The sequence below is a fragment of the Aythya ferina genome (genome assembly GCF_964211825.1).
Source record: "Aythya ferina genome assembly, chromosome: Z".
NCBI lineage: Eukaryota > Metazoa > Chordata > Aves > Anseriformes > Anatidae > Aythya > Aythya ferina.
The window spans coordinates 41659086-41684154 of record NC_140299.1 but is presented as its reverse complement, the minus strand read 5'-3'; positions in this window follow the sequence as shown (position 1 = coordinate 41684154).

Sequence of the window (25069 nt, the reverse complement as noted above, 5' to 3'; positions counted from 1 at the left end):
TCTGACACATCATAGAATCATAGAATCACTAAGGTTAGAAAAGACCTCCAAGATCATCTAGTCCAACCATCATTTAACTAACAATGTCACCCACTAAACAATGTCCCTAAGTACCACATCCAACCTTCCCTTAAACACCCCCAGGGATGGTGAATCCATCACTTCCCTGGGCAACCTGTTCCAATGCACAACTACTCTTTCTGAGAAGAAATGTCTCCTCATTTCCAACCTAAACCACCCCTGGTGCACCTTGAGGCCATTCCCTCTAGTTGTACTGCTAGTTTTCTGTGAGAAGAGGCTGACCCACCAGCTCCACACAACTTCCTTTCAGGTAGTTGTAGAGAACAATAAGGTCTCCCCCAAGCCTTCTCTTCTCCAGACTAAGCAACCCCAGTTCCCTCAGCCACTCCTTATAGGACCTGTGTTCCAGGCCCTTCACCAGCTCCGTAGCCCTTCTCTGGACATGTTCCAGGGCCTCAATGTCTTTCTTGTACTAAGGGACCCAAACTGAACACTCGAGGTGTGGCCTCACCAGAGCAGAATACAAGGGGAAAATCACCTCCCTGGTCCTGCTGGCTACACTATTCCTGATATAAACCAGGATGCTGTTGGCCTTCTTGGCCACCTGGACACACTGCCAGCTCATGTTCAGCTGAGCATTGACCAACTCCCCCAGGTCCTTTTCCTCTGAACAGATTTTGAGCCACTATCCCCCAAGCTTGTATTATTGCATGGGGTTGTTGTGGCCAAAGTACAGGACCCAACACTTGGCCGTGTTGAACCTTATCCCACTGGCCTCTGCCCACCCACCCAATCTGTCCAGGACCCTCTGCAGAGCCTTCCTACCTTCTGGCAGATCTATACTTCCCCCTAGTTTGGTGTCATCTACAGACTTACTGAGGGTGCACTCACTTGCCTCATCCAAATCTTCAATAAAGATATTTCCGTACCGTTAATAGTCATGTTCTTCCCTGCATCCAGTAAAAGATGGAGATTCTCCTTGGCCCTCCTTTCATAGTCCCTTTAGAAAAGGTGACACATAAAAGGAGCAATTCTTCTCACCTATCTTAGCCTTCACTGTAATGAGATAGTTCCGTTCTGCTGATTACCAAAGGATGACTCCCTGGGTTGTTGGCATCCAACCTAAGACTGGATTGCATGAATCACACTGATTTCATCCCACTCAGTATTATTTAAGAATTGCCCTAGGGCTACTAGTGTCTAGTATCTAATAGGTCTTTTCAGGCAACTGTAACTGGTGAAGCAGTCAGGGAGAAATTATTGGTAGAAGCCTCTCTGCTTCATGAGGTATCCTATTGTTTATACAGTTGTCTGGACTTTTGCTTTACCCCAAGTTTCTTTACCACCTGCATTTCCACTGCAGCTCCTCATTAGCAAGAGCAGCCCTGTGCAAGTTCCAAGATCCCATGGATGAGTGGGATATTTCAGTGCTATTAGGGAGACTCGTTTTGAAGCAGAGAGGAAGATTGTGAAGAATGCTTTACAGGGCTGAAATGCATGCACTGATGTTTGGGAAAACCTACTAGGAAAAGAGATCTGTTTTTCAGGGTATTTTTCTTCTTCAGGAACTGGATTAGGAGGGAAACAAAAGATCACTGGTTCAGGCAGACCTCTTTATGAAAATAACAAAGAGTAGCGAGCCTTGGAGCTGATGCAGGAAGCACTTCATATTATCAGGGCTGAAAACATGACAGCCAGATATACCCTTTCAGTGTGTGTCATCCAAATCTCTTTTGTGTTTATAATCATACAGCAAACTAAGAAGACTTACTGGCAGGCAATAACCTTTAAACTGAAGCTAAATGAGGAAAGAACCTTTTTTTTTTTTTTTTTTCAACTATATAGTAACAAAAAAAATAACCTGTTACATACCGCAGGTCAATAGCAGCACTGAATGCAAGGAAATGATTTTGAGTGATTAGAGAAGCATGTGTGCTTGTAACTCCAAAGTTCCTCTCATACACCATTTTTTCTGATTCATCCACAAGGTTATGTCATAGCGTGCATATTTATTGGATTTACATGCCAAGCTTCTGGTAGCAGAGGCTCCAAAAGACAACCACCACTGGCCAGAGCTAAGTCATAAGTGAAGCTGGTTGTGCCTCCGGGAAAGCAGATTGAAGAAAGGGAAAAAACCTGCTGCACAACAGCAGCTGGGAAACAGAAGTGGGAAACAGCTCTGCAGACCCCAAGGTCAGTGCAGAAAGAGAGCAGGAGGTGCTCCAGGCACACATCAGCAGTTCCCCTGCAGCCTGTGGAGGAGCCCCTGGTGGAGCAGGTGGATGTGGCCTGGAGGAGGCTGCGGCCCATGGAAAGCCCCCGCAGGAGCAGGCCCTGGGCCGGAGCTGCAGCCCGTGGAGAGGAGCCCACGCAGGAGCAGGGGTATGGGGGGAGCTGCCACCCACCCGTGAGGTGGCAGCTCCCCCCAGCTGCCACCCAGCTGCTGGAGCAGTTTGCTCCTGGGGGATGGATGGACCCCATGGTATGGAGCCATGTGGGAGCAGTGCTTGAGGAGCTGCTGTCAGTGGGCAGCCCCCGCAGGCTCAGTTCGGGAAAGATGGCATCCATGGGAGGGACCTCATGTGGAGCAGGGGCAGAGTGACCGTGAGGGAGAGGGTGGAGACTGTGCTTCTGTGCTTTTTTCTCTTTCTCTTTCTCTTTCTCTTTCTCTTTCTCTTTCTCTTTCTCTTTCTCTTTCTCTTTCTCTTTCTCTTTCTCTTTCTCTTTCTCTTTCTCTTTCTCTTTCTCTTTCTCTTTCTCTTTCTCTTTCTCTTCCTCTTTCTCTTTCTCTCTCTTTCTCTTCTCTCTTTTTTTTTTTTTTTTTTTTTTTTTTTTTTTTGTGGGGGTGTAGAGATTAATATAACTTATTGCCCATTAAAACCTATTAAAAAATTTGAACTCATTATGAAAGTGTCTGTCTTACCAAGCAACTGCTATGCTTATTGTGGCCCTGCTTCCCAGGAGAGGCTGAACATTGAACATTAAACAAGAGGCTGAACACTGTTGGGAAGTAGAAAACACTATTTTTCCTCCTTTTGCTTCCACATGGCCTTCACTTTTATTTTTTCTTTCATTTCACTGCTCCTATCTCAAAATCACAAACTTTTTTTTTTTTTTACTTTTTTTTTTTTTTCCCTCCATCTTGTTTTCTCTTCCACTTCCACCACCTGCTGAGGAGGAGGAGGAAAGAGAGAGAGAGCGGCTCTGTGGTGCTTTGGTGCATATCTCTGTTAAAACACAACACATACAAAAACAGATTTCTTCTGACCTGCCATAAAATACATTACAATCACAAACAATCTGTATCTAAAACAATGGATCATTATATGTATACAATACAATACTAGGGATCTCAGCAGCAAAGTACAATTACCCAAATTGCCATTTGGGAAATAAAAATACACATTGTCTGGTGCTTCTTCATTATTTTTTACAGAATATGTGCAGCTTATTCTCCTTTTCCCAGAAGACAGATCCAGAAAAAAAAAGGCAGAAAAGACCATGGCATAATTCTACAGCAAACTCTTATTGTTAAATTTTATTCAGGGATCACCTGCCTCTGCTTCCCATGGTACCTCCAAGGCAGCAATGACTGTATTGCTCTGAAGGAGACCATTACCAACAATGGCTGCATCTCTGGTATGGGCGAGAAATGGAATTTCATTATAACTGCATTCAAAGGTATTTCAATCAGCACTGATTGCTGCCTCTTTTTAAAGAAAAAAAAAATAATTTACTGTGTAGATTCAGTGGTTGTGGGAATCACACCCCATGATTTCCCACTCCCCAGTCTTTTTTCGTCTTACAAAAACAGTGCATGCACTTTCCTGCTCATCTGCTGGCATTGTCACCATGCAACCTGAAGCATTCGGAAGACTAGAATTTCTCATGTAGTCTAAAACAGTTAATAATCATATGTTCATTTTTTTCTAAATCAATGTTAAAACAGTGTAAATAATTTAAACTGTAGTGAAATGTACCAGTTTGACAAGTTTGATTTGTGGTTGTCTGTCAAATTGATTCATATTTTTTCCTCAGTCCTGATCCACTCATGTGCCTCTTTCCCTCTGAGGAACCACAACATAGAGAGAGGTGTTCATCAGACTACTGCTGTCTCTTGTTCTTTAGCCTGTTAGTCTAAAGTGAAAATCCAATGGTTGCATTTTGGAGGAAAGCACTTCCTTTGCTCACTGAAAAAAAAAAAAAAAAAAAAAAAAAAAAAAAAAAAACAACCACCTTCTGATGCAAGTGACAATAGCCGTTGTTGTTTTGGCATAGATTTAATTAAAATTAATAAAATAAATAATATGATTAATGATAAAATGAATTGAATAAAAATATAAAATGAATTCACACATTAATCATATGAATTAAAAGAGCCTTCCCATGTAGCTTTTCAATAGCTTCCTACCATTCCTTACTTAGAGTAAAAAATAATTTTACAGAGCCAGCAAAATTTTTTCTGTAACAATGACCTAAGATGTAGCAACTGTGATAAGTCTTTGCTTTTATTTTTTCTTTTCTGTCCAAACATTAGTTGAATGCAGTCAAAAATATAAAAGAGAAACTATGTGTATGAAAATGCATATATATGTTCATGTATATATATACTTTGTTGGATAATTTTCTTTTATGTCTCTCTAAAGGCAATATTTCTGTTTTAGAGGAATGTTGGTCCATAACTATTGTCCTTGCTCTACAAGAGGCTGAACTCAGATTCTTCTTAAGGTCCAGAGATGAGAAATCATGAGGATTAATTTCAATTACCTTCTGCTGGCAGGTGTGTATTTTCCACAAATGTCTCTGGACTGCTCAGTCCACCCCACCCCTAGTTCCACAGGGCACAGTTATAAGCTCTTTCTACATGTGAACACACCACTGTCTTCCAGGCTGCACTCCCCACTATCCTGCTCCCCAAAAGCCAATTACAGCCTCATAGGACCCTTAAAAATCAAAATGCCAGGAATAGGTGGGAGATATATTCCCAGAATTATCTGGAGCCAGGCAAGGGCTGGGAGCTATGCCCTGGCCTGGACCACTGCGGAAGCAGCAGCAAGGTCTGCAGAGATTTAAAAAGAAATTACCCAATTAAGATTTAATGGCCCTACAGCCTTCCCAGGCTGTGAATGAGAGCAGACATATTTACAATTACAGAGTATCATAAAACTCTATCCAGTTATATCAAATCAGCAGGGTTAAATTAGCCATCAACATCCTGATTAGGTGCTGTGCCTGTGTGTGTGTGCCTGTGTGTGTGTGTGTGTGCAGGATGATTTATGATAAGATCATTGGGACCTGTCAAAAAAAGATTTAAAAATGACCTTCCAGGGGAAAAAAGGGTGGAAGAGAGGGATATTGAGGTTTCAGGAAGACAATTGTACTGCCTCTCTATGAAAGATCACGGTGAATAGAGGTGAAGAAAGATTACATTTGTCAATGTGTTTGTATGATGAATACTTATCCACAGTCACACATCCCCTCCCCCCTCCCAGGCACACACAAAGGAGGTAAAGTTCATTTTCCATTGAGTAGTTTTGTTACAGTAGGGTTCCTAGCCACTATTTAATTATCCTAACAGAGGGATTTCCCTTTATTTTATTTTATTTTATTTTTTTTAAGCGAATCTAACATATTCTTATGAACACTGAAGGACCATGCAAGCACAGCAAAGTGGAGTCCTCTATTTATCCAAAGGTCAGAGATGATTGCAGGCAGGTGGTCCAATTACCCTAGAAAAAAATATAAATAAATAAAAATCTTTCTTCCCTCATCCTTCTGCCTGCTTCATTCTCTCTATTTAGTCCAGGAAAAAAACATATATAAAAATTTAACCCAGAGCTGCATAAAAGAGAATATCAGCCTATTTTGCTTTTGAAGAGAGCAGCAGTACAATTTGGTATGAGTGTAGTGTGTTCATGAATCCAAAACATACATCACTGCCTTCATAATATGCCTGTGAAGGCAGCAAAGAAACTTCTTTCAGCCAAGAGAGCAACAGCAGCAACATCTCAAAGTTGAGGGAGATTAGACTGAGTTTTCATTTGTCACTGTGCTTCTGCTCTTTCTGCTTCTCCAATCATTCACGGCATTTCTTTCCCTGATATGTGCCCTACCTCAGGAACTCCTGGCCACCCTGAAATTTCTCAGCTGATCGCCCAAGCCCACAAGGTGTGATGCGTTCCAGAAAGGGCTTTCCATGCTTGTCAGTTCTTCCTGGTACTGTAATCCTGCAAAGGAAATATTTTTACAGGGCAGCAATGCGTGGCAGCCTTCACCTTCTCTAAAATATGGATAAGGAGTGGTTTCAATGATTGAGCACAAAATGTAAAAGCTCTTACACCAGCTCCCCCAAAGAGAGAAGACTGTCCTCTAGGCCATCATTACAGCATAGTAAAAATAAACTATAAATGACAGTACTTACACCAAATACAGCTTTTAAGGAGAACAACATGTGTATGAAGATGAACACTCCATCAGCTCTTGACAACACAGACATTGTGTTATTAGTTCTTAGGAAGCTGGTAGTAATAGCAGCAGTAGTAGTAGTAGTAGTAGTAATAGTAGCAGTAGCAACTGCAGTAGTGTTCTCCCTTTGCTAACTAAGTCAGAATCTTTATCTCTCCTTCATCTGGAATCTCCTGGGTATCTGAGACTCTGATGAGTTTCTTGCTTATTACATTTGATAATATAGAAGAGTATAGCCAGGGAACAGGTTCAGACCGACAGTCACTGTGCAGGTCTGACTGCTAACCCTGGCCTGAAAACCATTTAACTTCTCAATGAAGAGTCTATTGCTCCTCATGTACAGATCTAGTTAGAAGAGAAGGAAAGAAACAGTGTGGCTTGTGAGGACAGAAATCGGTTCTTCAAACTGAGACATTCTTTGAGTAGAGATTTTTCTGGACTAGTGTTCCTTGTCAAACACAACTGAACTATGTTAAAACATATAGTGTACTAGCCAGTCCTTAGGTATGAAAAGTGGTAGGGGTATGTGACAAAGGATAGCAAGCAGTTCAGAACAAAAAAAAAAAAAAAAAAAAAAAGCAACTAAACAAAGTACAGACACCTGACCTCAGCTTTACAGATGGTGTAGGGATACAAAGAAAATTTACAAACTCTAGGAGGATATAGTGGAAAATCTCATGTCATTCAGGAAGCCCTTAAATGCAGAAGCCCAAACCATTTGGTTCTATATTCACCTCTCTACAAAAGTACTCTAACCCAGTCACAGTGAAGCAGCTAGGTGACCATGCAAGGGCATTGCAAGCAGCAGCATCCACAAGAAAGGCAGGAGCTGGAGAAACCATCAACGTATGGGTCCTCACTTCCTACAGCATTAATAAAGTATTGATGAACCTCAGTCCAACTCAAATTAAATGATTAATTTTCTCCTAACTATGAGTTTCAATACCTAAATACTCACCTGAATGTGAATAGGTCAGTTAAACAATTACACAAGCCAAGGTGCCTAACTCTGGTTTTTGAGTCATAAGTGATTAAAAAGACTGTCAGTACAACTCAAGATTGGAGATCTGCAACTGTCTTACTTGTTGAAAATTTTCAACTTTTCAAAATTCAACTTTACCTTATTTGAAAATTCATTGGTATCAGGTCTTGTACTCCTTTCCTTACTTACTAGAACATAGGAACAGAACTCTGAAACTTCTAAACGAAACTATGGGAGCCCTCAAAAGACATCTTTCAAGCAATTTCTCTGCAAGATTGAGCCCCAGATGAATACTATAAACTATCTGGAAATAGATCTCAATTTCTACTACTTTAACGTCATGGGCAACTTCTACGTACTCACTGAATATTCGCCTTCCTCCCTTTCATCTTTTTCTGGATTGTAATTCTAACTGATGTTACAGAGAACATATACTCTGTGTAAAAATTCAATCACATACACAGGATTAAACAGGTTTTATTAAAAATATTGCTTATTTTATAGAAAAAAAAAATCTTTAACATAAAGTTTAGACATTAAATTTTTAATTATGATTTTCCATAGCTTTTAATTGATTATAAAAATGTTACATTGCTGGTAACCCTCGTTGTTCTTGTAATCCTCTGCAAGATGCATGAATGACATATCATTCTCTTTAAGCAATATACATGGTGATATTGCATTTGTATCTGTCGTGGTTTAACCCAGCTGGCAGCTAAACACCACGCAGCCGTTCGCTCACCCTCCCCCCTCCCTCTCTGGGACGGGGGAGAGAAATGGAAAGTGAAGCCCGTGAGTTGAGATAAAGACAGTTTAATAAGACAGGAAAATAATAATAATAATAATACAATGATGATAATAGTACTGCTAATAATAATATGTACAAACAAGTGATGCACAATGCAATTGCTCACCACCCGCTGACCGATGCCCAGCTTAACCCCGAGCAGTCCGGCCCCCTCCCCCCGGCTAGCCACCCCTATATATTGTTTAGCATGACGTCAGATGGTATGGAATACCCCTTTGGCTAGTTCGGGTCACCTGTCCTGGGTCTGTCCCCTCCCAGCTCTTACTGCACCCCCAGCCTGCCTGTTGGCAGGACAGAGAAAAAGTCTGAGGTGTCCTTGGCTTGGTATAAGCACTGCTCTGCAACAATTAAAACATCGGGGTGTTATCAGCACTCTTCTCATCCTAAGCCAAAACACAGCATTCCACCAGCTACTAGGAAGAAAATTAATTCTGTTCTAACTGAAACCAGGACATCTATCCACCCCTTATTCCATACCATTTATGTCATGCTCAGGTTACACTCTTTTCCATACATTCTAATTAGTCACCTATAGTAGTCATGGTAGTGGTAACATACAGTATTATATAGCAATTAACATGGTACAATTCAGTTCATGGGCTATTCTCACCCAGTATTAAATCTCCTTGAGGTACACACCGGACCTCTCCGTTCTTTTGCATCACCCACCAAGTGTATCCAGGTCCCTGAGCGAAAACAATTCCACGAATGGGTTTGCCTTTTCCTGAGGCAGGAGTAGCCCAGACTGTTTTACCCAGCATATTTTTTACATGCACTACAGGAACTTTATCCCCATCTACAGTACGTAACAGGTTTGATTGGGCAGGTCCAGCTCGGTTGGCAGATCCCCTAGTATTGACTAGCCAGGTGGCCTTTGCCAAATGCGTATCCCAGTTTTTGAATGTCCCAGCGCCCATTGCTTTCAATGTAGTCTTTAACAGTCCATTGTATCGTTCAACTTTCCCGGAGGCTGGTGCATGATAGGGGATGTGATACACCCACTCAATACCATGTTCTTTGGCCCAAGTGTCTATAACGTTGTTTCGGAAATGAGTTCCATTGTCTGACTCTATTCTTTCTGGGGTACCATGTCGCCATAGGACTTGCTTTTCAAGGCCCAGGATAGTGTTCCGGGTGGTGGCATGAGGCACAGGGTATGTTTCCAGCCATCCGGTGGTTGCTTCCACCATTGTAAGTACGTGGCGCTTGCCATTGCGAGTTTGAGGGAGTGTGATGTAATCAATCTGCCAGGCCTCTCCATATTTATATTTCAGCCATCGTCCTCCATACCAAAGAGGCTTTGACCGTTTGGCTTGCTTGATTGCAGCACATGTTTCACAGTCATGAATAACCTGTGCTATAGCGTCCATGGTCAGGTCCACCCCTCGATCACGAGCCCATCTGTATGTTGCATCTCTACCTTGATGGCCTGAGGTGTCATGGGCCCATCGGGCTATAAATAATTCACCTTTATGCTGCCAATCCAGATCCACCTGAGCTACTTCAATCTTAGCAGCCTGATCCACCTGCTGGTTGTTCTGATGTTCTTCAGTAGCCCGATTCTTGGGCACATGAGCATCTACGTGACGTACTTTCACAGCCAGGTTCTCTACCCGAGCAGCAATATCTTGCCACAATGCAGCAGCCCAGATGGGTTTGCCCCTACGCTGCCAGTTGTTTTGCTTCCATTGCTGTAACCATCCCCACAGGGCATTTGCTACCATCCATGAATCAGTGTAGAGATAGAGAACTGGCCATTTTTCTCGTTCAGCAATGTCTAAAGCCAGCTGAATGGCCTTCACTTCTGCAAACTGACTCGATTCACCTTCTCCCTCAGCAGCTTCTGCAACTCGTTGTGTAGGACTCCATACAGCAGCCTTCCATCTTCGATGCTTCCCCACAATACGACAGGACCCATCAGTGAACAGGGCATATTTCTTTTCATTTTCTGGTAACTGGTTGTACAGTGGGGCTTCTTCAGCACGACCCACCTCCTCCTCTGATGATATCCCAAAGTATTTACCTTCTGGCCAGTCCATAATCACTTCCAATATTCCTGGGCAACTGGGGTTTCCTATTCGAGCCCGCTGAGTAATTAGTGCAATCCACTTGCTCCATGTAGCATCAGTTGCATGATGCGTAGAAGAGACCCTTCCCTTGAACATCCAGCCTAGTACCGGCAATCGGGGTGCTAGGAGGAGCTGCGCTTCAGTACCGACCACCTCTGAAGCAGATCGAACTCCTTCATATGCTGCCAGTATCTCCTTTTCAGTTGGAGTATAGCGGGCCTCAGACCCTCTGTATCCCCGGCTCCAAAACCCCAGGGGCCGACCTCGAGTTTCCCCAGGTTCTTTCTGCCAGAGGCTCCAGGTGGGGCCGTTCTCCCCGGCTGCAGTGTAGAGCACATTCTTTACATCTGGTCCTGTTCGAACTGGCCCAAGGGCTACTGCATGGACTATTTCCTGCTTAATTTGTTCAAAGGCTTGTCGTTGTTCAGGGCCCCATTCAAATTCATTCTTCTTACGGGTTACTTGGTAGAGCGGGTTTACAATCAGACTGTAATTTGGGATGTGCATTCTCCAAAACCCCACAACACCTAGGAAAGTCTGTGTTTCTTTTTTGTTAGTTGGTGGAGACATAGCTGTTATTTTGTTGATCACATCCATAGGGATTTGACGACGTCCATCTTGCCATTTTATTCCTAAAAACTGGATCTCTCGTGCAGGTCCTTTGACTTTATTTTGTTTTATGGCAAAACCGGCTTTCAGAAGGATTTGGACTATTTTCTTCCCTTTCTCGAAAACTTCCTCTGCTGTGTCACCCCACACAATAATGTCATCGATGTACTGCAGGTGTTCAGGAGCTTCCCCCTGCTCCAGTGCAGACTGGATCAGCCCATGGCAAATGGTAGGGCTGTGTTTCCACCCCTGGGGCAGTCGATTCCAAGTATATTGGACTCCCCTCCAAGTGAAAGCAAACTGTGGCCTGCACTCTGCTGCTAGAGGGATGGAGAAAAATGCATTAGCGATATCAATTGTGGCGTACCACTTGGCTGCCTTCGATTCAAGTTCGTACTGAAGTTCCAGCATGTCTGGCACTGCAGCACTCAGTGGTGGCGTGACTTCGTTCAGGCCACAATAGTCCACTGTTAGTCTCCACTCGCCATTAGACTTTTGCACTGGCCATATGGGACTATTGGAAGGTGAATGAGTCTTGCTGATCACTCCTTGGCTCTCCAATTGACGAATTAGCTTATGGATGGGAATCAGGGAGTCCCGGTTAGTGCGATATTGCCGCCGGTGCACAGTTGTGGTAGCGATTGGCACTTGCTGTTCTTCGACCCTCAGCAACCCCACAACAGAGGGGTCCTCTGAGAGACCAGGCAAGGTAGATAATTGTTTAATGCCCTCTGTCTCTAAGGCAGCTATACCAAAAGCCCACCGGAACCCTTTTGGGTCCTTGCAATATCCTCTTCTGAGATAGTCTATGCCAAGGATACATGGAGCATCCGGGCCAGTCACAATGCGGTGCTTTTCCCACTCATTCCCAGTCAGACTCACTTCAGCCTCCAATACAGTCAACTGCTGAGATCCCCCTGTCACTCCACAAATATAGATGGGCTCTGGTCCTTTATAGCTTGATGGCATTATAGTGCATTGTGCACCGGTGTCTACTAAAGCCCTATACTTCTGTGCGTCTGATGTGCCAGGCCATCGAATCCACACAGTCCAATAAACTCGATTATCCCTTTCCTCCCCCTGGCTGGAGGCAGGGCCTCCCTAATCCTGGTCGGAATCTTCTTCGTTTCTGTGTTTGAAGGACTGTCTGCTGGAAGTTGGAGCAGCAAACTTTTCAGAGAATCCCTTCTTCCTGATTGTTTTCTTTTGCAACTCACCTACCCGTGCCTCTAGGGTCGCGGTAGATTTTCCATCCCATTTTCTCATGTCCTCTCCATGGTCTCGTAAGTAAAACCACAGGGTAGCATGGGGTGAGTACCCACCATATCGTCTTCCTTGTGTGGATGAACAACTACCCCTGATAGCTGAGACACTGCTCTGTACAGGTACAGAGGAGAATAATCTCTCTTCAAGTTGGTGAACCTTTTCAGAAAGTTTCTCCACAGTGTTCTCTTTTGGTCGGTGGACACTGGTTGGTTCAGGTGGGGATGAAGACAGATTCTCTTTAAGTTGGTGGAACTCTTCAGAAAGTTTCTCCACAGCTGAGACGCAGGCCTGTAAGGAAGAGGAGAGACTTTCTTCGTACTGCCGGAGTTGTTTAGCCACTTCATCCACTGTGGGTTCCTCATCCTCTTTCCAGGCCATTATTGCCAATGAGCTGGCATATGATGATGGTGCACTCCGTACAAACTTCCGCCACATGGGTCGCGTACACCTGACTTCATCTGGATCTTTGGATGTTTGTCTGAGGTCTGGATCCTCATAAATCACTTCCCGTACGGCTAATTCCCTCAGGTACTGGATTCCCTTCTCCATAGTGGTCCACTTGCCTGGAAGACATAAAAGTTCTTCCTTGAAGGGATACCTTTCCCTCACAGCTGAGAGGAGACGCCTCCAGAGGCTGTGAGATTGTGCTCCATCTGCAATTGCTTTGTCAATGCCTGCATCTCTAGCAAGGGATCCCAGTCGCTTGGCTTCCCTGCCGTCTAATTCCACACAATTGGCTCCAGTGTTCCAGCATCGGAGCAGCCAGGTGACAAGCTGCTCACCTATACAGCGACCAAAATCTTTTCGCACATCTCGTAACTCACGCTCGTTTAGGCTTCGGGTAGTTACTGTTGATTTTTCGGCATCCTCATCTTCCTCCTCCTGAACCCTTGATGGCCCAGCGTCGTCGTCGTCTCCGTCGTCTCTATACCTAGATTTGGCAGAAGATTCTCTGCGTTCTAAACGACCTGAATCTCTATACAATTTTTTCACCTTCTCTACAGGGGCAGCTTGCACTGCTACTGCTCGTTTCTCTGGCCTTGTTACAGGGTCTGCCACAGAGGTTGGAATACCCTCTGCAGGGTCAACTTGCACTGCTACTGCTCGTTTCTCTGACCTTGTTACAGGGTCTGCCACAGAGGTTGGAATACCCTCCGCAGGGTCAACTTGCACTGCTACTGCTCGTTTCTCTGACCTTGTTACAGGGTCTGCCACAGAGGTTGGAATACCCTCCGCAGGGTCAACTTGCACTGCTACAGCTCGTTTCTCTGACCCAGCTACAGGAGCTGGAGCGGCTGCAGGAGCTGAAGCAGCTGCAGGAACCGGAGCTGGAGCAGCTGCAGGAGCTGGAACTGGTGCGGCTGCAGGAGCTTGAACTGGAGCAGCTGCAGGAACCGGAGCTGGAGCAGCTGCAGGAGCTGGAACTGGAGCAGCTGCAGGAACCAGAGCTGGAGCGGCTGCAGGAACTGGAGCTGGAGCGGCTGCAGGAACTGGGACTCTGGGGCGGCTTCAGGAGCTGGGACTGGGGTGGCTTCAGGAGCTGGGACTGGAGCGGCTGCAGGAACTGGGACTGGAGCGGCTGCAGGAACTGGGACTGGAGCGGCTTCAGGAGCTGGGACTGGGGCGGCTTCAGGAGCTGGGACTGGAGCGGCTGCAGGAACTGGGACTGGAGCGGCTGCAGGAGCTGGGACTGGAGCGGCTGCAGGAACTGGGACTGGAGTGGCTGCAGGAGCTGGGATTGGAGCATCTGCAGAAGCTGGGACTGGAGCGGCTGCAGAGTCCACCGTAGGGGTCACAGCGGCCGTTGGATCTGTCACGGGACTTGGAGTGGCCGCAGGGTCTGTCACTAAGTTGATAGCAGTATCCATGGCAGCTCGATAGGCATGAGCCAGGCCCCAGCATGTTACAATGATTTGTGTTACTTTGGAACTTCCCGAATCGCGACACCTTTTATTCAAGCATTCTGCCAGTTTTTTAGGATTTTGCACTTGTTCAGGGGTGAATTTCCAAAACACTGGGGGTGCCAACTGGTCTAGATGCCTGCCCATATCCTCCCATACTCCCTGCCACCCACAACTATACTGCCTCCGGGCAGATCTCCGAATGAGCTTCCTAAGTAGTTGTTTAACTTTAAGCAGAACCTGAAGCGCATTCAGGAGGCAGAACAACAGGACTATGCTGGTCTGAGTATCCCAAGGATATTCAATATCTTGGAGAGCTATTGTAATAAACTCGGAGGATAAGAGGGTGGTGAAGGAGGAAGGGAGAGTGATCAAGGAGGGTACAGGGGTGGTGAAGGAGAAAGGGAGAGTGATCAAGTAAGAAAAATTATCTTCCCCTTTCCCCTCCACAGATTGACTCCCTAATGAAAAAAGGCAACAGATATAATTGCTAATAGTTTCCAAAATACAGTTTCCAAAGTATAGAATCGAAGATGTTACTGAGTACAAATACCAGGTTAGAGTCATGGCCAGATATTTCATCATCTCATAAGCCACTGATACAACACACAGTACCATAATGGTCTGAAACCAGGGCCCGGAGAGGATAAACAACATGACAGAGAGCACATACGGAAAATAACGTGCTATAATACTCAATTTGGAAAACAGGCACAGCAGAGTTGAGATTAAAGCAATCAGCATTATGACAAGTGACTATTAAGCAGGTCTAATACTTATACCAATTTTAGTTTAACACACTCTGGTCAGATCTGCCGTTATCTCAACCTTTCGTGCCCCACGTTGGGCGCCAAAAAGACTGTCGTGGTTTAACCCGGCTGGCAGCTAAACACCACGCAGCCATTCGCTCACCCTCCCCCCTCCCTCTCTGGGACGGGGGAGAGAAATGGAAAGTGAAGCCCGTGAGTTGAGATAAAGACAGTTTAATAAGACAGGAAAATAATAATAATAATAATACAATGATGATAATAGTACTACTAATAATAATATGTACAAACAAGTGATGCACAATGCAATTGCTCACCACCCGCTGACCGATGCCCAGCTTAACCCCGAGCAGTCCGGCCCCCTCCCCCCGGCTAGCCACCCCTATATATTGTTTAGCATGACGTCAGATGGTATGGAATACCCCTTTGGCTAGTTCGGGTCACCTGTCCTGGGTCTGTCCCCTCCCAGCTCTTACTGCACCCCCAGCCTGCCTGTTGGCAGGACAGAGAAAAAGTCTGAGGTGTCCTTGGCTTGGTATAAGCACTGCTCTGCAACGATTAAAACATCGGGGTGTTATCAGCACTCTTCTCATCCTAAGCCAAAACACAGCATTCCACCAGCTACTAGGAAGAAAATTAATTCTGTTCTAACTGAAACCAGGACAGTATCTTAGCGACTCATACAATAATTGCTTATGTAACCAATAAAATTAATTACTGGCCTAAGTTTGCCATACCATAAGGAAATGTTGAAAATGGTCTTATGTACCCTTAATACTCAGGTAATAACACTTTGCTTGGTTCTGCAGCTGTCCAGAAAGGCTGTCTTTGAACAGGAGTGTGAAAAGGGTGGTATTTTGTCTCAAGGTATGCATGCACTAAGAGAAAAGGTAACCACTGACCAAGGTTCTGTATTTGGTTTTCCAGCTGTAAATACATGAGTATTTCCAATACTTGTCAGCCACTTGCCAACACTTGCATGCTCTTGGTGCAATATTTCTGTTCATCGTTTTCTGCCCTGCTCAGTGGAAAGTTGGAAAGAGTGCAGCTGTATAAAGCAATGGCTAGCACATTTTTTATGAGTAAAATTTATGGAGTAATGTATCTACTTTTAGCATGACTATTGTTAAACCTGGAGATCAAGCAAAGTGACACTGAGTATATTGCTTTATCAATTGGATTCGTTCGAGTGAAAAATGCTGATCATGTCATGTCTATCCCCTGGGTGCAGAAACACTACTTCACTACTTGAGCGGTCGATACATAAAAGTCAAATTCATTATAATTTGTAGCTTTTTTTTTCTTGAAGAAGAACGCAGTTCTCAGTACATCAATATCAACTCTTAAATCCACATCGGATGGAGAGGGTACAGCACAGTAATTCAATCTCTTTACAGTTAATATGGTCAGGAAGGGAGAATGAAAACAGCCTCTTGTAAAATGATGGAACAAACAGGATGCAATCATTCTGATGGAGCTTTGCAAAGGAGTCATTTTACACCATTCGTTACCAGGGCAACAAAATATAGTGAGCCCCATACATCTAACAGGTGACATTTTAGCTAAGAAATTGCTTCTTTGGTATTTTTTCTGTCTATGAAAAACAATGTTACCAGCGTTTTCACTTGTCATGTACTATAGGGCAACATATTCCTGCTGACAGGCCCATAATGGAAAAATAGAGCAGTTAAATAGTATTACAGTCTAACTTTTAGGATACATGCTAATCTGCTCTTTAAAGAGACTTCAGACATTTTCAAACACCCTGGAGACTTGAGTGACTGGAAATTTCTGCATAAGTGTACATAGACGAGCAGACAGATGTGTTTAGTGGAAACAAAAAACCCCTCTTTTCCAATCTTTTCTGATTTAGCTAAAACCTGGAAGTTTCTTTTATAGATAAATACACTTCAGTGTTTGTAAATGGCCACCCACAAATACACCTGTGCCAAATACATCAAATGTGTTAGTTTCCATACCTTTTGTACTGTTGAATGTATCAATTATTGCTGGCCCACACTCATGAAGGTCACATTCTGGTTTCAGATTCCTGTACAATTGCTGTACAACAACTGAATTCAGAGAGAATTCAGTTCCATTTCCATGCCATCCATTTACATCCAGAAGGGGTTTAAGACCTGAGGCCACACCTGGAATACTGTGGCCAGTTGTGGGCTCCCCACTACAAGAGGGACATAGAACTACTGGAGAGAGTTCAGAGGAGGGCTACTAAGATGATCAGAGGATGGGAGCACCTGTCATACAAGGACAGGCTGAAAGAACAGGGCCTGTTTAGCCTGGAAAAGAGAAGAATAAGGGAAGGTCTTACCAGTGCATGTAAGTATTTGAGGTGAGGTTGTTGAGAGGATGGATCCAGTTTTTCAGTTGTGCCAAGTGGGAAGACAAGAGCTAATGGGCACAAACTGAAGCACAGGATGTTCCAGATGAATATGAGGGCATACTTCTTTACTGTGAGGACAATGGAGCAGTGGCACTGGTTGTCCAGAGAAGCTATGGAATCTCCTCTGGACATATTCAAAACCTACCTGGATGCCACCCAGTACAAGGTGCTCTAGGTGATTCTGCTTGGCAGGGGGGTTTGAACTAGATGATATTCAGAGGTTCCTTCCAACCTTGGCCCTTCTGTGATTCTGTGAATGAACATGTCCATCTCCTAAAACCTACATTTTACATGTGAAAATAATTTCTCAAAAAAAACTTTTCCCATCACTTCGGGATGCAGTTGTGACACCCAACAGTGGGTCACAAATGTGACAGTATAGGATGTAGATTAAGAAAATATTAACAAAATGCTTGAAGAAAAGTAATGTAATATACAAAGAAACTCTTGTCTGAGTACATGAGGGCAGCACATACTAATGAGTGAAACGAGAAGTCCAGATGCATGGAGGAAGACAGATATAATAGAGAACACTTGGTGTATTGGGTTTATGTGGCAAGGGCTTGGTAGCATGGGATCTGCAGAGGTGGCTTCTATGAGCAGAACCCAGCAGCTGCCCCATGTCAGGTCAAAGCCAGCTCCAGCCATCTCCAAAAGGATCCAAGGCTGGTCAGGGCCAAGCCAGTGAGCAACCCTGGTTGGGCTTCTGGGAGAGCAGATTGAAGAAAGGATAAAAGCTGCTGCACAATAACAGCTGGGAGAGAGGAGTGAGAATCAGCCCTGTAGAAATCAAGGTCAGTACTGAAGGAGGGCAGAAGGTGCTCCATGGTCTGGAGCAGCAGTTCCCCTGCGGTCTGTGGAGAGACCCCTGGTAGAGCAGGCTGTCCCTCTGCAGCCCAGGGGTCCCACATGGAGCAGGTCTCAACACTACAGCCTGTGGAAGAGCCCCCGGTGGGGCAGGTGGATGTGGCCTGGAGGAGGCTGCGGCCCATGGAGAGCCCCCGCAGGAGCAGGGGATCTGGGGGTGCTGCTGCTCATGGGGAAATGTGCTGGAGCAGTTTGCTCCTGGGGGATGGATGGACCCCGTGGTACAGAGCAGCTGTGGGAGCCTGTGGGCAGCCCCCGCAGGCTCAGTTTGGGAAGGACGGCATCCCGCGGGAGGGACCCCACATGGAGCAGGGGCAGAGAGGGATCGTGAGGGAGCAGTGGAGATGAAGCATTAGGGACTGACCACAGCCTCCATTCCCTGTTCCCTTTGGCACTCAGGGTGGGGAGGAAGTACAAGAGGGTGGATGGGGGGGGGGGGAGGGGGGAAGGAGGAGGGAAGGGGGTAAGGTAATCTTAGGTTGCTTTTAGTTTCTCACTGTTATAGTCTACTACTGATAGGCAATAAATTATATCAATTGCCTGATGCCGAGTCTGTTTTGCCCACGACAATAACTGGTGTGTGACTGAGCCATTTACTTCATATTCCACTATCTCCTCTTCCCTCCCCCCCGCCCCCCTCATCCTGTTCTGTTGAGGAGGGGGAGTGAGAGAGCAGTTGTGGTGGAACTGAGCTGCCCAGCAGGATAAAGCCACCATGCTTGTTTACATCAGTAGATACAAGAAAAGCAACATAGGCTGAGTGGCTTTAGATGCTGTAGAAAATCACTGGTACCAGCTATGAAACATTATGTCATCAGCAAGGACCAGGTGGAGGCTTGTGTAAAGGACAACACAGTACTGAACGAGAAAAGGAGAGAGTCGTGCACTTCAGCAGCAAAACAGAAGCAACATTACACAAGAGCAAGGGAAGAACCAGTCATAAGGTTAAATATATGCAGAGGTGACAGGAGGATGAAGAGTGACACTGAGTAGGAAATTAGTCACACTTCCACACAATAGGAATCAAAACCAGCAAGTCTTCACAAGCCTTGAAACCACTAAATATGAAGAGATTAGCGTACTTGGAGGTTTGATAATGGAGTGCCTTTGAAAATGCTTCCCCTTCCTATGCAGAATCAGAGGTCAAACATTTATCAGGGTAAGATTAGCCTACTCTGGCCAGGGAGGTGAGCCAGTACACACAGTTATGAAGACATCTGTGATGTTGTGATGGGATCCTTGAAAAGTGATGTTATGGCCAAGACTTTTAGGGGAAATACTTGTATTTATTATCTGTTCCCTATGTCACACACAGTGACTAACTAGGTATAATATGAATTGACAGTTACTGGTTGAGTAAACTCTTGAGTTTTGATGAAAAGAATTAATTCCTTGCTTCAGCCCTTAGATCTTACTACTCCTTGTGGTGCAGTGAGGTGTGTATGGCAAGCCTACAAAACAATATTTTTCTGTAAATGCAAAATTTGTAATTTCTGAAAGGTGCCCATGTTCTTCAGAGCAGTCACAAACCATCCTCACTGAGTGGATAACAGGATTCCTAAAAGGCCACAGATGGACAGGTATTTGGCTGCATGTGAGACAAAGGTGGACCTGTGGGATTCCCACACAACCTGTATGACAGTGTTATAAGAATAGCACAGGGCAATACATTGCAGTACCAATACATTGCAGCTCTTGGTATTCAAAGTTCACAGGGAAAGCGCCTGACATCAAAGATGCCTATTTTTCTTTGCTCCCTGGATCTGCTGGGCAAAATCTGGCAGCAGTGCTGGTGGTTTCACGTGCTACTCACATGGCATAGCTGTGCCGAATTGGACAGTTCAGGCTGTGCCCAAGGCTTCCTTGACCTTGGGTGGTGAGAATAGAAAGTTTGATTTTGAAAGATGTGTGTTTGGAACATTTATTCCCCTGTCACTGTGACAGCGCTAATCTGTGCCCTATGGACCTTACGCTCTTGGCACTATTATTTCAACTGTCTCCCTCTCTCCTCTCTTATTTGCTTCTGCACACAGTATTTAACCCTCCAGTACAGGACTCACATTTTGCAATGTGTGTGCACTTCCTCCCTCAGGCCAAGGTATCCCTAACAACCAGCTGAGAGAGGGCTGCTCAGTAATTACAGGTTGGTTTATTGTCACTTATGTGCCAGGTCTTTTGTGCTTGTCCAAGTGCTCTAAAACAGAGTACAGTCACCTATGTATTCAGGCATATGTTTAGAAGTACATTTATTTCTTTAGGCATCTCTGCACCTCCAACCTTTGAACAATTTGTGTATCTCATTTGTCTCTCATACACTTAGACTACATCTGATTAAAATGTTAAACACAATGATGCCAGAAATAATGGTGTTGAGCAAAGCAAAGTATTGAGGTCGGCACAGTGCAGGTATAAAAATAGATTTTCCTTTTCTCTCAGATGTACAGATGCAGCTTCCAGTGATTCCATCCATACATATTATGTTGTTAGGAATTAGTGGAGCTTATCAAGCATATGCATGAAGAAGCAGAATTGGGTCTTTAGTAAGGAGTCAGTCATGTAACTTGCCTTGATGCTTTTTAAAATCTCCCTGTAAAAATAAATTGATGAAGATGTAGATGGTATTCAGAATTTATGGTTTCTTTGAAAAACAGAAATGAATTTTATAGGAAAGAGTCTAACATTTGTATGTTATGAATTTTCTGAAGTTCTGAATTTAAAAATATTTTTTTAGGTAGTCAGTATGTATGAATTTCCACAACCGAGGAAAAAATGGTTGTTTTGTTTTCTGTACACAAACTGACCTGTGCTTTGATCATCAAGTTCAGGAGTGCAACAAAGGCAGGGTATCACCTAGCACAATTAATTAATATCTGTGTTTGTACAGTTCTTTAAATCTGTAAAGCCAGAAGGACTAAGATTATAAATGAATATCAACAAAAAAAATGATACTCCCACTCTTCAAAAATGGTATACTCCATAAAAGACATATTAACATATTTTCACTAGAAAATTTCACACCTGAAACTTCTACTTTACGTTATAGATATTCAAAGCAGAAACATGTATTTTATCTGCAGACTTTTCTTTTTTTTTTCTTTGATTTGCAAATTGTTTATGTAATATTAATTATCTATCCTGTATTTGATTTAAAATAATATTCTGAAGTGTATATAAATTTTAAATTAACGAAAAAAAATCTAAAGTTTTTAAACTTTGAACATTTAAATAAATCCATACATTCATATAAATGTTATAAGTTCCTACTGATTCATTTTTTTTCCTTCTCTAAGGCTGGAGTAGATGCAAAAAGAAATGCAAACAAGAATTCATTTCACACCTGTTTTATATCATAAACATTATTTGTTGATGTGCCTGATGTTCAGAAATTTGAATCTTAAGAAAAGAGAAAGGTGCAGAGTCATTTTAGAGTAGACAGTGTCACTTAGGAAACTTGGTTTCAGAACACTGTTGACTGTACTCTAGGTCATTTGAGAGAATGACATATTGTAAATACATGATAAATAATATCCCAAAAGTAGAACTCCATATAATCTTACTCTTACACAGACAGATGCCTGTTATTTTCATACTATGAAGTTGTTTTTTTTTTTTACCATCAGCCTTTTTTTTTCCTAAATTACAAATCTTTTCTTTAATAGTCAGAGCATTTTTTTTTTTTTTTGCTGACTCCCTCAAGGGTAGAGAGGCCTTACAGACAGATCTTGGAAAATTAGAGGGCTGGGCAATCACCAACAATATGAAATTTAACAAAAGGAAGTGCCAGGTTCTGCACCTGGAAAGAGGCATCCCTGGATATCTGTACAGACTGGGGGATGAGAGCAGCCCCACAGAAAGGGATCTGGGGGTTCTGGTTGATGGCAAGTTGGATATGAGCCAGCAGCGTGCCCTGGCAGCCAAACGGGCCAGCTGTACCCTGGCTAGCATGGCTTTGATGGCTGGTTTGAGGAGCAGCTGAGATTCCTTGGTTTGTTCAGCCCCGAGCAGAGCAGGCTGAGGGGAGGCCTCATGGTGGCCTGCAGCTCCCTCACGAGGGGAGCGGAGGGGCAGGCGCTGAGCTCTGCTCTCTGGGGACAGCGACAGGACCCGAGGGAACGGCATGGAGCTGGGACAGGGGAGGGTCAGGCTGGGGGTTAGGGAAAGGGTCTGCACCCAGAGGGTGGTTCGGCACAGGGACAGGTTCCCCAGGGCAGTGGGCACAGCACCGAGCTTGATGGAGTTCAAGAAGCATTTGGACAATGCTCTCAGACAAGTGGGCTGATTTTTGGGTGGTCGTGTGTAGAGCCAGAAGTTGGACTTGATGATCCTTGTGGGTCCCTTCCAACTCAGGATATTCTATGATTCTATGATTCTATGATTCTATGATTAATTTAATTGCTCATTCACTTCAGTAAAATAGTTTCATCATTCTCAAAAACAAACTTAAAGTTGAGCCTAAATACCTTAAGAATATAGCAAAAGCAGAACTCTGAGGATTTTGTTTGTTTGTTTGTTTGTTTTCCTTCAGTTAATAAATGTTCATTCTTCAGAACTTTAGTTTAAATTCAGCACACAAAATTTAGGGTCCACCTTATTCTCTTCCATTTCCTATACTACCTTCTTCAGATCATAAATGGTCAAGGAATCCCTTTAACTAGTCTACAGGTCAACAAGCCAGAAGCAATCACATGCTTTTCATTTTCATTTTCATTTTCATTTTCATTTTCATTTTCATTTTCATTTTCATTTTCATTTTCATTTTCATTTTCATTTTTTTTCCTCACTGCCTGTTCATTTCTCCCAGGCATTTTCTCATCCCTGATTTGTGGTGCTTCAGTGCTAAGGTTGTCTCCTTTCTATTTGGCTGTCACCCTTCTGAATACTGCCGAGACCTATTTCCCTGATGCTTTTGAAACGAAGGCAGTGTAGTGCATAATACCTAGGCTAAATATGTTTCTGTCTTTTTTTTTTTTTTTTTTTTTTTTTTTTAATCAGGCATGTACAAATCAGAAGACTGAAGCCTGTTGTGGGCTCACTTGGGTTATGAAGTAGGATTTTAGAGGCCTACAGGCACTGGTAGGACTTGAATGACAGGATAAGGTTCTCTCTTTGCACACTATTTTGAGTGGGCAGGCTTTCTTTCACCTGAAAAAACTTGGTGTCTTGCCCTGTTTACTCCAGTCATCTGGGATCTCAATACTAATTAAAAAATCTATAGTCCTCCTGAGTGTTGGGAATGTGTGAGGTGGCCAATTTGCTGCTAAGTGAGATTACTCTGTGGGAGGTAAGTGCAGGGCAGAACCAATCTGTGCATTAACTTACATGACAGAAGAATGGACAATTAAAGATATCTGATGTTGGTTACAGTGGTGCCGTGCAGATTGCTTAGGGATGATTAATTGTGCAAACCCTGATGTGGCCATCAGAGTTGACATCCAATCTAGGCAGCCAGAGAGGCAGGAAGGAGGGCACGAAAATGTCCAGTAAATTGGATTTTTTTCCACATGGCTTAGCCATTAGTACAAGCCATAGAGAAAATGGATTTGCTTTGGAGAACCATAAACACTTCAAATGAGGGATAATCTTCTTTTGATATTTTCAACAACATGTTTCAGTGTGGAAACTGATAAGTGAGAGTGGGAAGGAAATAAGACATCAGGAAAACATGGGAAACTAGTTGAGGAGAAAGTTAAGTGGGAGAAAAATCAAGTGAAAGATTATTTTTGCTGACATTTTTAGCACTGGTTTTATACAGAACTAAGTACCAGTTAAGGACAAAGTCATCAACCTTGAGTGAAGCACCTAAATCAATATTTAGGCAACCCAGCAAGTGACCTGGATTTCAGAAGTACTAAGTCACTTCAGCTCACGTTGATGTAGTATTCATTACCTGAGAGGGTCAGGCATATTTATTGATGGTTGAAAGTGAATTATAAATACATACTCATACAGATAGATGCAAATATAGGCATATCTAGCTCCAGAGCTCAGTTTTCTGAGGTTTTCCTAAGTGCCAATAGAAACCCATTGTAACATTAAAAAAAAAAAAAAAAAAAGAGAGAGAGAAGGATATTTGTTTATGTGACATTTTCAGAGGTCATAGTGGTTTTTAGAATGTTGTTATTGGCTAAAACGTGCTTTAATATTCTATTTATTTGTGGTCTTTGAGACACTAAACAAAGGGTAACTCTTCACTGGCAATTATTAAAGATTGCTATAAATACCAGTACACATAGCACAGGTCTCTAGTAAGGTCTGGGAAGCATTAAGCACAGGTAAGGCGTGGGAAAATTTCCTCTTGCAAAGATGCAGCATAAAGGCTGATAAAACAGGTAGAGGTATACATGTACATCCAACCTCAGTTCATGCACCTCACTTTTTCCTGTTCTAAACCAGATGAGAAAAAAGTAAGAGGCTGTGCAAAAGGATAGTAGACAGAGGAGAGGAGAGCACTACTTTGCCAGATACTCCATATAGAACTGTCTGATGTGGAAACACGCTTTAAAACATTTCAAAATGAAATCAGAAGAAAAAATCTTCAAAACTAATGGAATTTTGATGTGAAAAAACATTTTATACATGATATGATAGGAAGTAATTATAGGGTGCTTCCAGTGCATGATTTTTACAGGAAAATAAACATTCCACAAGGAAAGCACATCCAAAATCTCTGAATGATGACCTCATAGAGAAAAATATCACATTAGTTCTTCTTAGGAATCTCTTTTAAAAATCTTGACTTTGTTATTTAAAATGAAGTAGCACAGCATACATTAAAGCTCATTATGTTGCAGTGTTCACTATTGACTTCAACCTGCTTGTATTCCCTTCTATAAGTAATCTGCAAATCTCTCATGAAAGCTATGCTAAGATGAGGTAGGCTGAGGCACTTTTTCCATGTTCATTAATGTTGCAC